This window comes from Engraulis encrasicolus, chromosome 18 (genome assembly GCF_034702125.1).
Source record: "Engraulis encrasicolus isolate BLACKSEA-1 chromosome 18, IST_EnEncr_1.0, whole genome shotgun sequence".
Lineage (NCBI taxonomy): Eukaryota > Metazoa > Chordata > Actinopteri > Clupeiformes > Engraulidae > Engraulis > Engraulis encrasicolus.
The window spans coordinates 35,840,556-35,853,055 of NC_085874.1; positions in this window are offsets into that span (position 1 = coordinate 35,840,556).

Genomic DNA, 12,500 nt, shown 5'->3' on the forward strand with positions numbered 1-12,500 from the left:
CGGCACAAAGTATCAAGCATCAGCATGGAATGCTGGCCACATTTTTCCGCAACTGACCAATTTTGTCCCCCCCTGTCCCTGTTGCGTTCCTTTGTGGGTGTGTCGTGTGTGCATCTTGTGTGTCTGTGAGTCTGTGCGTCTGTGCATGCATACACGCGTGCATGTGTGTAGTAGCTACGCTATGACGGTGTCCGTTCGACACAAAGTATCAGGCATCAGCATGGAATGCTGGCCACATTTTTCCGCGTCTGTCACATCTACTCGAGTCATCAGTTCCAGTTGCTGCCCCAGTCGCCCCCCTGTACCCCCCCCCCCCCCCCCCCCCCCCCCCCCCCGAGTCACCCCTGTACTCCCCCAGTCGCCCCTGTATGTTTTCATGTCATCGGACGTCTGGGGTGGCTACCACATCCCCAACACCACACTAACACACACACACACACAGACCCACGCACACACACACACACACACACACAGGCACGCACACACACACGCACACACACACACACACACACAGGCACGCACACACACACACACACACACACACACACACAGGCACGCACACACACACACATACACGCTTGCGCGCACACACAGACACACACACACACGCACGCACACACACACACACAGGCACACACACACACACACACACACACACACACACACACACACACACACACACACACACACACACGCGCACACACACACACACACACACACACACATGCACGCATACACAAACACACAAGCGCACACCACACCGGCTCTCGCTGCTAGATCAAGGCTTCAGGGTGTGTCTCCCTACCCCCAGTATCCACTCACTCACATATAGTACCCCCCCACCCACCCACATACATACAGTACGCCCCTGCACCCTGAATCGGTATTTTTAGGGTGGAGTTATTTCCACTTGTCCGTCATAAGGCACACTGACACCACCAACAGCTTCCTCCAAAGCTCCTCTGAGTATTCCTACCATATTTTAGCTGTCAAACGACAATAAATTATACTCGGGTGCATACCACTGTACGTACATACAGTATACATGGGTTTTTTCGTTTACAAACATTCGTGTTGTGAGGAGAGGCAAGATGCGATGTCAACCATGTGAGCTCAGAGGTTGAAGAGTGCGCTGCCATTGTTGCCATGGCAGCCAGGGATTTGTTTATAAACGGTAAACCCATGTATGGCCAGGCCTGTAGTCAAGTCCAAGAACAGACTAGTCAAATCTGAGACAAGTCCAAGTTCAATGAGGTTTGAATCCGAGACAAGACATAGTCCAAAAAGATTAGAGTCCAAGTCAAGTCCAAGTCACATGTCGGTCAGTGATAAACCATGGAAAGGATGAATGTGAATAACATGAATATGAACTTTATTACAGGCTCTAGGCCCAATAGGCAGACACACATCATAGTATACATACAAAAAACAATGAAATATAAAATAGGCAGGACAAGAAAAGGAAGAGAGAAAAAGAAAAAAACAACAAGCAATAATGCCTAAGCATATACAAACATATCTGTCATGACAGTCTTAAAAGGCAGCCATACCAATGCTTCCACATATATGATTGATATCGAACGAATGTTTGAAGGTACATGTGAAGACAAACTTGTATGTTATTGGATATCAAGCTCCACTTCAGAATCTATGATAATAATTTAATAATAATTTAATAATAATAATTGTATTTGTATAGCACTGTATCATACAAGGCATGTAACTCAAAGTGCTTAACAAATGGGAAAAAACATAATTGTTAGAGATGGATTTAAAATGAGAGGTATAGAGGAGAGGCAGAAATAGCAGGAAGGCAAAGGAAGAAGAGATAGATAGAGATTGTAGAGTTATAAGGTCAACGTAGGTTAGGATCAGAATTCTTAGATGCGTAAGGTCCATAGTGGCTGGGCCTATCATAAGTCATAGATAGTCACACAGAGATTGGGCGCTCAGATGCAGCCCCTGTGACATCAGGGGTGAGGAAAAACTCCCTTTCGCTTGAATCATAGTTTGTAGGGGGAAAAAAAGCTCAGTGAGGTCTGAGAAAAAAAACCCTATAGTCAGGAAGAAACCTAAGGCAGAGACCAGCGGCCACCTAGGGGAGCCCCCTGCCAGGGCTGGTTGTGAGCAGTAGTGATGGTCAGTGTTCTCAGTGTGTGTGTGTGTGTGTGTGTGTGTGTGTGTGTGTGTGTGTGTGTGTGTGTGTGTGTGTGTGTGTGTGTGTGTGTGTGTGTGTGTGTGTGTGTGTGTGTGTGTGTGCGCACATTGGTGCGTTTATGCATGTATACAGTATATGTGTGTGCATGCATGCGTACATGCATGCATGTGTGTGTGTGTGTGTTTGCGCACACTGGTGCATGCATGTACATATGTGTGTGCATGCATATGTGCCTATGCGTGTGCATGTATGCATGCGCTTGTGTGTGCGCGTGTGTTTGTGTATGTGTGCGTGTGTACGGCTTTGGAATGTTACTCCCGGTTGGTGGGGTGTCCACTTGGAGACACAGGGGGCCGGTAACCGTACACCCGCCGTCACATGGGGGAGGGGGGGGGGGGGGGGGTTCCGATTACACAACAGAGCCCAGAACACAGCTTTACAGCACAGCAGGGCACAGCGCGGCACAGAACGGCACTGCATAGCACAATGTAGCACAGCACAGAATAGTACAGTTCAGAATAGCACAGTGCAGCTCTACAGTGCATAGCACAGCACAGAACAGCACAGCACAGCACAGCACAGCACAGCACAGCACAGCACAGCACAGCACAACACAACACAACACAACACAACACAACACAACACAGCACAGCACAGCACAGCACAGCACAGCACAGCACAGCACAGCACAGCACAGCACAGCCCAGCACAGCCCAGCACAGCACAGCACAGCACAGCCCAGCCCAGCCCAGCACAGCCCAGCACAGCACAGCCCATTCCAGCCCAGCACAGCACAGCACAGCACAGCACAGCACAGCACAGCACAGAATATCACAGCACATAATATCACAGCACAGCACAGCACAGCACAGCACAGCACAGCACAGCACAGAATAACACAGAATAACACAGCACATAATATCACAACACAACACAACACAACACAACAGAGAATAGGACAGCACAGCACACACAACACAACACAACACAACACAACACAACACAACACAACGCAACGCAACACAACAAAGAATAGCACAACACAACACAACACAACACAACACAACACAACACAACACAACACAACACAGCAAAGAATAGCACAGCACACACAACACAACACAACACAACACAACACAACACAACACAACACAACACAACACAACACAACACAACACAACACAACACAACACAGCACAACACAGCAAAGAATAGCACAGCACAATATATTCCAGTTCCAGGTCTGGGTCCCTGGAGAGAGAGAGAGAGAGAGAGAGAGAGAGAGAGAGAGAGAGAGAGAGAGAGAGAGAGAGAGAGAGAGAGAGAGAGAGAGAGAGAGAGAAAGGGTAAGAAGAGAATGACGATGAGTAGCAAGAGAGCATGGAAGGAAGAGGAAACAAAGGAGAAGAAGAAAGAGAAAGAAGAAGAGAAGAAGAAAAGAGAAGAAAGAGAGAAGATGGCGGAAGAGAAGAAGGAAATGGAGAAGGAAGAGAAGTGGGCCGCTGTGACCCGAGCAGCCCCCCAGTTTATTTAGCCCTCTCTGGCTTCCTGACCTCTCCACCTCTCCCCCCTGTCCTGCCATTCCTCAGGGGCAGTTCCTCAAACTTTGTCAGACCGAGGACCACTTTGTCCCCCCAAAACTGTTCAGGGACCACCTGTCAACTGAATTGACAGTTGGGGGGGTGCTAATTCGACACTGTTAATTTTGATGCAGATCACTTACTTTTTATTCACATTTACAAGCCTGTCTTATTGTGGTGAAAATGTGACTTCAGACATGTTTGGCTTTGTAATAATGTATTTTGTATAAATATAGCCTACTGCTAGCTTGTCTTGCAAAAGCCGGAGCTCTGTCGCGGACCACACTTTGAGAATCACTGCTCAGGGGTTATGGCAGGGACTCCAGCGTGGCAACAGCATCCATGCTGTCAGGATCACTGACAGATTTGGCCAGGAGTGGGACAAAGTCATCTCATAGGGCCCCCTCACCCAATACATCAGTGGATTTCAACTTTTTTTTTTGAACAAACGCCCCCTTGGCCTCAGCGTAAGCCTCCCAACGCCCCTTGACCTCATCAAAAGCCTCCCAACGCCCACCTTAGTATTGAAAAATAAAATTGACTAATGCCCCCCAATGGGAACTAAGCCCAGACCCCACTCAGCTGTATCCTTCTCAATGCGGGGTGGAGGGTGGGCGGGTGTAGCGCCCCCGTTGAGAAACACTACACTCAGTTGATAACCCCCCCCCCCCCCAAAGTTCCCAAAGATCCCCTCATATTGTTTCAAATTGTCATCTTACAGCAGATATTATTACGTAAACTATTCTGCTTTCAGCTTTTTAACTGTCTTGACAAGCTATCTGAGCCTCTGTGGGGATAACCAGTGAGAGATTATTTCAGTAATGTTGGCTGCCAGACCTAAGGTCTTAGAACATTTCTCAGTGAACCCCTGGCAATGTGCCACAGACTGACGGAGCTCCCTGGACCCCATTTTAAGATCCACCTACAGGTCTACAGCGCCCTCGGCCACAGCAAGGAGATAGAACCCTGCAGTCAGAAAAAAACTGTATTTTCATGTTGTTGGCTTTTCAGCTAACAGCTATGTTTATATTTATAAACTATATTTATAGATATATACACACTATATACAGTAGGTGTATTCAGGTAAATTGGGTCACTTTTTTTGCATATAAACGAATTGCCCAAAGTGACCCAATTTACCTGAATTCACTATATATTGTGCTGTTAGGCTAATAATAGCGGGCAATAGCTCACTGGCAAATACTTCGAAAAAGACTTTTGTTTGTTTGGTTTGTCTATAGACTGTAAACTTTGAGAGCGCTCACTGGCATGAGAGGAGATTCTTTCAGTGGCTTCATGGGAAGAGAGAGAGAGAGAGAGAGAGAGAGAGAGAGAGAGAGAGAGAGAGAGAGAGAATGAGAGAGAGAGAGAGAGAGAGAGGGAGAGACAGATGTCCTCCACCCAGGGGTTTCTGCCACAGGGCAGCTCGAGAAGAGCCAGGGGAGGGAGGAGTTGAGGAGATGAGAGGAGAGGGGAGGGGAGTGGAGGGGAGCCGGGGGCAGCCGTGAAGGGATTACGCTGCTTTGTCCTCACGATTTACCCCACCAGGTGATGGGCTCTGCCAGTAGGGAAGGCGACGGGGGGTGGGGAGATGGACAAATGGGTTACTTATCCTGGGCCCATTGAGAGAGGGGGCCAAGAATTGGGTCCTCGTTTAGCATCAGATGCATTAGGTTTGGGGCCCTTCCAGTCCCGGGCCCGGGTCAACGCTGTCACCGGCCACGTCTACCAGGAGCTTTGCCAAAAGGTCCTGAGCCCGTCCTCCCCATCCGTGTTGCCAGATTGGGTGATTACCCACCCAATTGGGCTACTTGGGATGAGCGTCTGCGGGTAAAAATAGGAAAAATTGACCATTTGGCGTTTTTTCCTGCAGTTTTATGCCCATAGAAATCAATGTAGTTTGTTGAAATTGGGCGGAATTCAGCGCATTTTGGCGGTTTTTGAGAACCATCTGGCAACACTCCTCCCCATCTGTGGCAGGCCTCCACAGGCAGGGAAGTGGAAGAGGAGTCTTCGCTACTTATGGGTGAAAAAGGCCCCAGTTGCACTGTGTGATCTGGCACTGGCAGCATGGCCTGTCACAAGCTCTGTGCTTACTGTGTGCAAAGGGGACTGTGCTGTGTGTGTGTGTGTGTGTGTGTCTGTGTGTGTGTGTGTGTGTGTGTGTGTGTGTGTGTGTGTGTGCGTGCGTGCGTGCGTGCGTGCGTGTGTGTGTGATTGTGTGTGTGTGTGTGTGTGTGTGTGTGTGTGTGTGTGTGTGTGTGTGTGTGTGTGTGTGTGTGTGTGTGTGTGTGTGCGTGCAGCCTACAGTACCTAGCAGCAGCCTAAAGCCTGATATGTAAACCCTATGTAGGCTCTGCTGGTTGTAGGCCCTGCTTTGCAGTTGTGTCTTGAACCAAAAGGAAGTTGACCAACATACTTCCTGTAGGTCAGTGCACCATGCGCGTTTGTACATAGTAAAAATAGAGTGCAAATTCAACACGCTAAGACATGGCCACTGTTAAAATTTGCTGTTACCAGAATGGCAATGCATTCCACCGGTGGAAGGGCGCACTTTATGGGGCTACAGACTACTCTGGGACCAACTATAATCTACTAGAAGGATGGTAAATAAATTGACTTTCTTTTCGTTCTGAACTAATACTGCATTTTTTCCGCCCTTTTACTGTGTACGGAAATGTAAAGTTCTTTGATGGCCATCTTAGTTGGGACGAAGATTTGAAGAAAATAAAAGATAGTGATGATTTATTGATGTACGGTAGGGGAAAAGGCACATTCGCTTACGCTGACAATCCTGCAAAGTACACCTTGTGCAGGCAAAGTAAACGGCGGTCAGTAATGCATGGCAGTGCAATCACATTAGGAAGGAACACACCCCGTAAGTACACCGATGGCAGGTGTTGTGCAGCGCTCTGCGTCATCAGAAACGTGTGCTTGCATGTCTGCTGTACAGAGAGGTAAGGTAACGCTGCACAGAAGCCTAAATCAAGCCTTGAGGACCTTTATTGCTGATGTCAGTAAAAGGGAGCTCTGGGGTGCATATTACTTTTAATGGGTCACTTTCGTCCTTCCTTCCTTTCTTTCTACCTTTTTAATAAGGTCCCACCTTTAAAGGTTTTGAACTTTCTAGAATGTATTGATGTTAAAAAATGAAATTGAGGGCAACTTGTCTACCAACTGTACTGAACACAATAGATACATTTTCAATGTTGCATTGGGTCAAAATTCTGCATTTTTTTCACTTCTGGCCAATCAGGGGCCCCCTGGCAGGTGGGGGCCCCTAGGCTGCAGCCATATCTAGCCTGTGCGTTAATCCGGCCCTGTTGTTGTGTCATTATTATATGTAGGCTATGACTAGATGCTCTTGATCCCGGCATCTAGTCCCACATTGCTTCAAGAAGGCTGCCTGTGTACCGTTCGTGCTTTTATTCAAAGCAACTTACAGCCATTACACAGTATGTTGTTGGGTTTAGATGCCTTCCGCAAGTTCACCTGCAACCATGGGATGAAAGTGTAGAGGACAATCATCGCAGTATGGGCAGGATTTGAAAGACCTAAATAACACTTCCCTTACCATTAGGCCAAAGCTGCAACTTGTTATATTATAGCAACATTATATGCTATGTCAAATAAATGCAATGCAAAAAAAAACCCCACTAATGCTCGCTCATTTATTGGGGCTATTTAATCAAGTCTCGATTTTCTCCTGCTTTCAATATAATTACAGTTACTAGGAATTGCTGACCTTTTTTGTTGGAAGACTCAGTGCAAAGTGCATTACCGTCATAAATGCTAAATGTTTTTCACTGGCTACGTTCTATATACAAACGCTAATGGCTAATGAACAACTATCCTGCGCTGAACTAAGAAAATAACACTTAGGTAACCCATACAAATGGCTCAAAGACTACTGTGTGTGTGTGTGTGTGTGTGTGTGTGTGTGTGTGTGTGTGTGTGTGTGTGTGTGTGTGTGTGTGTGTGTGTGTGTGTGTGTGTGTGTGTGTGTGTGTGTGCATGCGTGCACGCGTGCGTGCATGCGTTCGTGCCTGCGTGAGTGTGTGTGTGGTCACTTTTTTATTATGGAATGTAATGAAATGAATGTTTGCGTGTGCGTGGGTGCATGTCTTTCTGTGTGTAAATGCTGGTGTGCATGTGTGCATGTTTGTCCTTGTATGTTTAGCTGTATCTGGGTAGATGACGTGACGTGTAAATTTAGCTGTCGCAGGCTCTTAAAATTAAGTAAATTCATGCTTTCAAAATTGTCAATGCTTTAAATGATTAAACTAATGTCGTTGTTGTGAAAAAGTAATGTGTAATAAATACAGAGCTTAAATAAGTATACTTAATTTTGAGTCAAATGTCACATTTGTCCTATGGTGTGACTGAGGCAAGCCTGGTTCTCCATATCAAAACATTTTTAAATAAATAATCAAAGCTCAGTCATTTGTCTAAACAACCCTGGCCTATTATAGTCTATTTTAGCAAGTAGCAATGCTTAATTTTTTTCCTGTTTTTCTGAGACCGTATGGACTTATGAAACTTTGTCGCAGAAAACAATGTCCTGTGGTGTGACATCATATTTTGGTTAATTCTGTGGATAATTATCTATTGTTGAAGCTCCAGCGGTACATAAATTGTGACTTTAGACCCTTAAGAAGCCAATGGTAAGGGTGGATTTTAGATTTTTCTCTCAGAGTTCTTCAGTCAATCAATTATGTTTTGCTACCACAAGATGTATTAGTTTTGTAGTCCTTTGGTGTGACAGCCATAAAATACATTTTGACAATAGTGTATATTTTTCATATTTTTTTCTTATGTAGATGTATGAAAATGCATCTTACTAAAAGTGAAATTGTATTTCAGTTGGCAACGACATGGCTTTAAATTAACTCAAAAGCTCAAAAGTCCTACGGTGTGATGGTAAAATTCCTATGGTGTGATGGTAAAAGTCCTATGGTGTGACACTTTGGAGTATCACACCAAAGGACAAACAGGTCACACCAATGGACTAGATATTTGAGAAATAGCTTTTAAAACAACTGGTAGTACATATTTTTTTTGTTTTGTTGTTTGACTAGATACATATTGTGTATTCAAATTACTTATTCCTTTATTGGCCTTTGGAATTTATACTTTGATGCATTGTTGATGAATATTTGCTGTTGATTTTAGATACTGTCAAATGATATAAAATGTCATTAATGTTGCTTTGAAACCATAAAATATAACGGTAACAGTGAAGGAAAGATCAGTGAGAGAGTATATAGAGGAGTATAGATGAATAAAGTATGCTGTGGAGAGCTCAATATACAGCATAAATGTGCTGTCCAGCTTGAGATACCAAACAGGCGCTGGCCACTACACACTACAGGTTCAATGGTGTGACAGTCATAGCATACCTACAAAAGTGTGATGGCCATGCCAAGGGCACACTTCAGTATGAGTCAGCTCTGCAGGTTACATTTAATGACCGCATGGTTGTCATTAAGAGTTACGATAGGCTGATAATCGACGATTCAAAGACTTATAAGTGTAAAGTGTAGGTCCATATTGACTACAACATTATATTATGATCAAAAGACAAAATAATCATGTTGATATATTTGTTTCTGGCTCAGTTTTGCATTTCTGTCCTTTAGCGTGACATGAATGTCCTACGGTGTGACATGTTTTAAACGCTCAAATATTTGTTTGAGCTAAACAATATGTTTGATAAACACTGAATATTGCATTAGGGAAGAACAAATTATCGTCCCTGAAAAGTTAGTATAAATTCGGACAATTTTGAACATTTAAAAGAAAGATATCCCTGTTTTTCCTGGAAGGTTTCTAATAATCTCACATCTAATGGGAAAAAAATACTTAAATGGTGATTTCTCATTAAGTTAAGACTTTAAAAAATTGCAATAAATATGAAGAGTGTAACAATGTTCATAAAACTTCATCAAGCGATTTCTACATTACTTAATATATATTTATTTCTTCACACCAAAGGACATATTTTCAGCAAATTGCTTTATCAACGTAAATAAATAATCAATGAATAGACCAACATTGAGACCACTTGGATTTTTTGAAAGATTAATTGCTGCACTACATAGACATATACTTTTTTCCCTCATAAACAATGTTTTGTGAAAAAAATGTTTTTTGCTGCCTATCCGTCATCTACCCATATTTATGTACGTGCATGCTTGTATGTATGTGTGGATGTCCGTGTGCACATGCATGATTGTACAATATGCATGTGTGTGTGTGTGTCTGTGTGTGTGTGTGTGTGTGTGTGTGTGTGTGTGTGTGTGTGTGTGTGTGTGTGTGTGTGTGTGTGTGTGTGTGTGTGTGTGTGTGCGCGCGCGCGCGCGCGTGCAAGTGTTTATGTGTGTGCTATAGCATGCATGTTTGTGTGAATGTGTGTGTGTGTGTGTGATATGGTACAGTATGCAGGTATGATACCGTATGTAATGTCTGTCCATGTTTGTATTAAAAGGCTATTGTGTTCGCTAGTCACTGTGGGGGATCTTCACAGTGTTGAGGGCCCTGGGGTGAGGGGCGAGGAGAAGAGAGGGAGAGGTTTCATCCACAAGACACATTTCGTTTGAAGGTCTTGTTTATTTTGGGTCTACTGCACTTCCTTCTGCTTCAATCCTTCTCTCCCCTGTTCTCTCTCTTTTTCTCTCTCTCTTTCTCTCTCTCTCTCTCTCGTTTTTTCTTTCTTTCTTTCTTTCTTTCTTTCTTTCTTTCTTTCTTTCTTTCTTTCTTTCTTTGCCTTAATTGACCTCTCTTTCTTTTCTTTGTCTTTCCATTTTCTTGCTGTCCCTCACAGCATCCCTCTCTTGTCTACCTCCGTCTGTATGCTTTTCTTCCTCTTCTCGTCTGCACTCTCATCTTTCTCATTGTCTTTTGCTTGTTCTTCATCTCTCTCTCCCTCTTTTTTTCTGTGTCACTTCTGTAAGTCAATGCAGTGTTCTGCCATTGCCCCCATCTCCATTATCTATCAATCTCAGATCTCTGTCTTTTTCTCAATTTCTCTTCCATTTTCGAACTCCTCGCTCTATTTTGTCCTCTCTCTATTTCGCTCTCTCTCTCTGTTCTTCTCTCACTGTCCACCACCCCCCACCCACTCTCCTCTCCCCCCCCCCACACACACATACTTTATTTCCCCCTCTTCCTCTCTTCCTCTCTCCCCTTGCCTGTCCTCTGTCTTTGAAACGTCAGCTGATTTTGTATCAGCAGCCTCTCCCAAGAACAAGACACAAAAAGAAAAAAGCAGTAGAAAGGCTAGCTTGGGACCACTGTCTAACACCGGGGGTGCCGTCAGAGGAGGGAAGAAAGAAAGAAAATCCTGCAGACATCAAAAGGGTGAGCGGGTTCCAAAACACACAAGAACTGTTTCGAATTCGCCGCTTGGATATCCACAGGTTCTTTCTTTCTTTCCCTCGGACATCAAACGGGAACTTGAAAGGGACTCGTCGAGCCTGATGCAACTTATTCATTGACCACGTTTGACTTTTTTTTAATGGGCCCCGGACACAGTGTTGCCAGATGGAAAGTGCAGAATTATCGTACCAAAACCTCAAAAGTATCGTTTTTGAGGGCTTTTGGGTAGGAAATTATCGTACAAGACCCAAATTGTTGTTGCAAGGCATCTAAATGAACTGAATGACAACTCTGAAATTATCGTACATCATGTTTTTTTGATCGTATAGAGGACAAAATGGACAAAATTATTCTTCTCTTCTCTTCTCTTCTCTTCTCTTCTCTTCTCTTCTCTTCTCTTCTCTTCTCTTCTCTTCTCTTCTCTTCTCTTCTCCCACTGTAGTAGACTCATTCATCTAGCCTGGTAAACATGACTGTAACATGACCATAACATGAGACTATAAAATATAGTCTGGGCTCGCACCATAGACAAAGCCCCCCACTAAGCCCATCTCAATGCCTCACTACTGAGATTTCAAAAAGTGGAGAAGACGCGCTCACACTATCGCCTAAATAGGCTACTTACCTAACAATTCTTAACTGGGTGCTGAATCCCACAAAAACTTGAATGAATAAATGAATCGAAGGACAGCACTCTTCAGATTTCTTCCTTGTTTATTCGCCCACCCTTCGCTTCATTTAATCACTTCACAGATTCAAAACTGGTCCAAGCGTTGTAATAAGAGGATACAGTCAGGCCAGATACATGGCCCAGCTATGATTATCCAAAGCTTTGGAACCAGCTTCCAGATGATGTAGAACATGCACCCACTATTGATAGCTTTAAATCTAGACTCAAGACAAAGCTGTTCTCAGATGCTTTCCCCTAGCTTGAATTACATATCATTCTTATTTTTAATTTTTGTCTATTTTATTTATTTATTTTTACCATATGTGTTATCTTAATGTTTTAAATGTTCTTTGACTCTAATTTCTTTCTTTATTTCTTTCTTCCCTGTTTCCTTTCTTTTTGCATTTATTTATTTTTGTGAAGCAGATTGAGTTGCACCTGTGTATGAAATGCGCTATACAGATAAACTTGCCTTGCCTTGCCTCTTTGGTGCGAGTCTAGACCAACCTGCCAGGCAAAAAGCTGATCGGGTTTGGTGGTATACTTTACTAGGCTACCGTTCTTCTCCAGACCAGTGCACTCTAGCAGCCCTGTACCAAACTATGTTAATAGTTGTGTGAATAATGGGTGTACTGTATTGAAATTCTGGTACCAAGGCCTACTCATTATGTGTATTTGTCTGGGCCCATTCCGTGCTACCTGTGACGCAGCACAA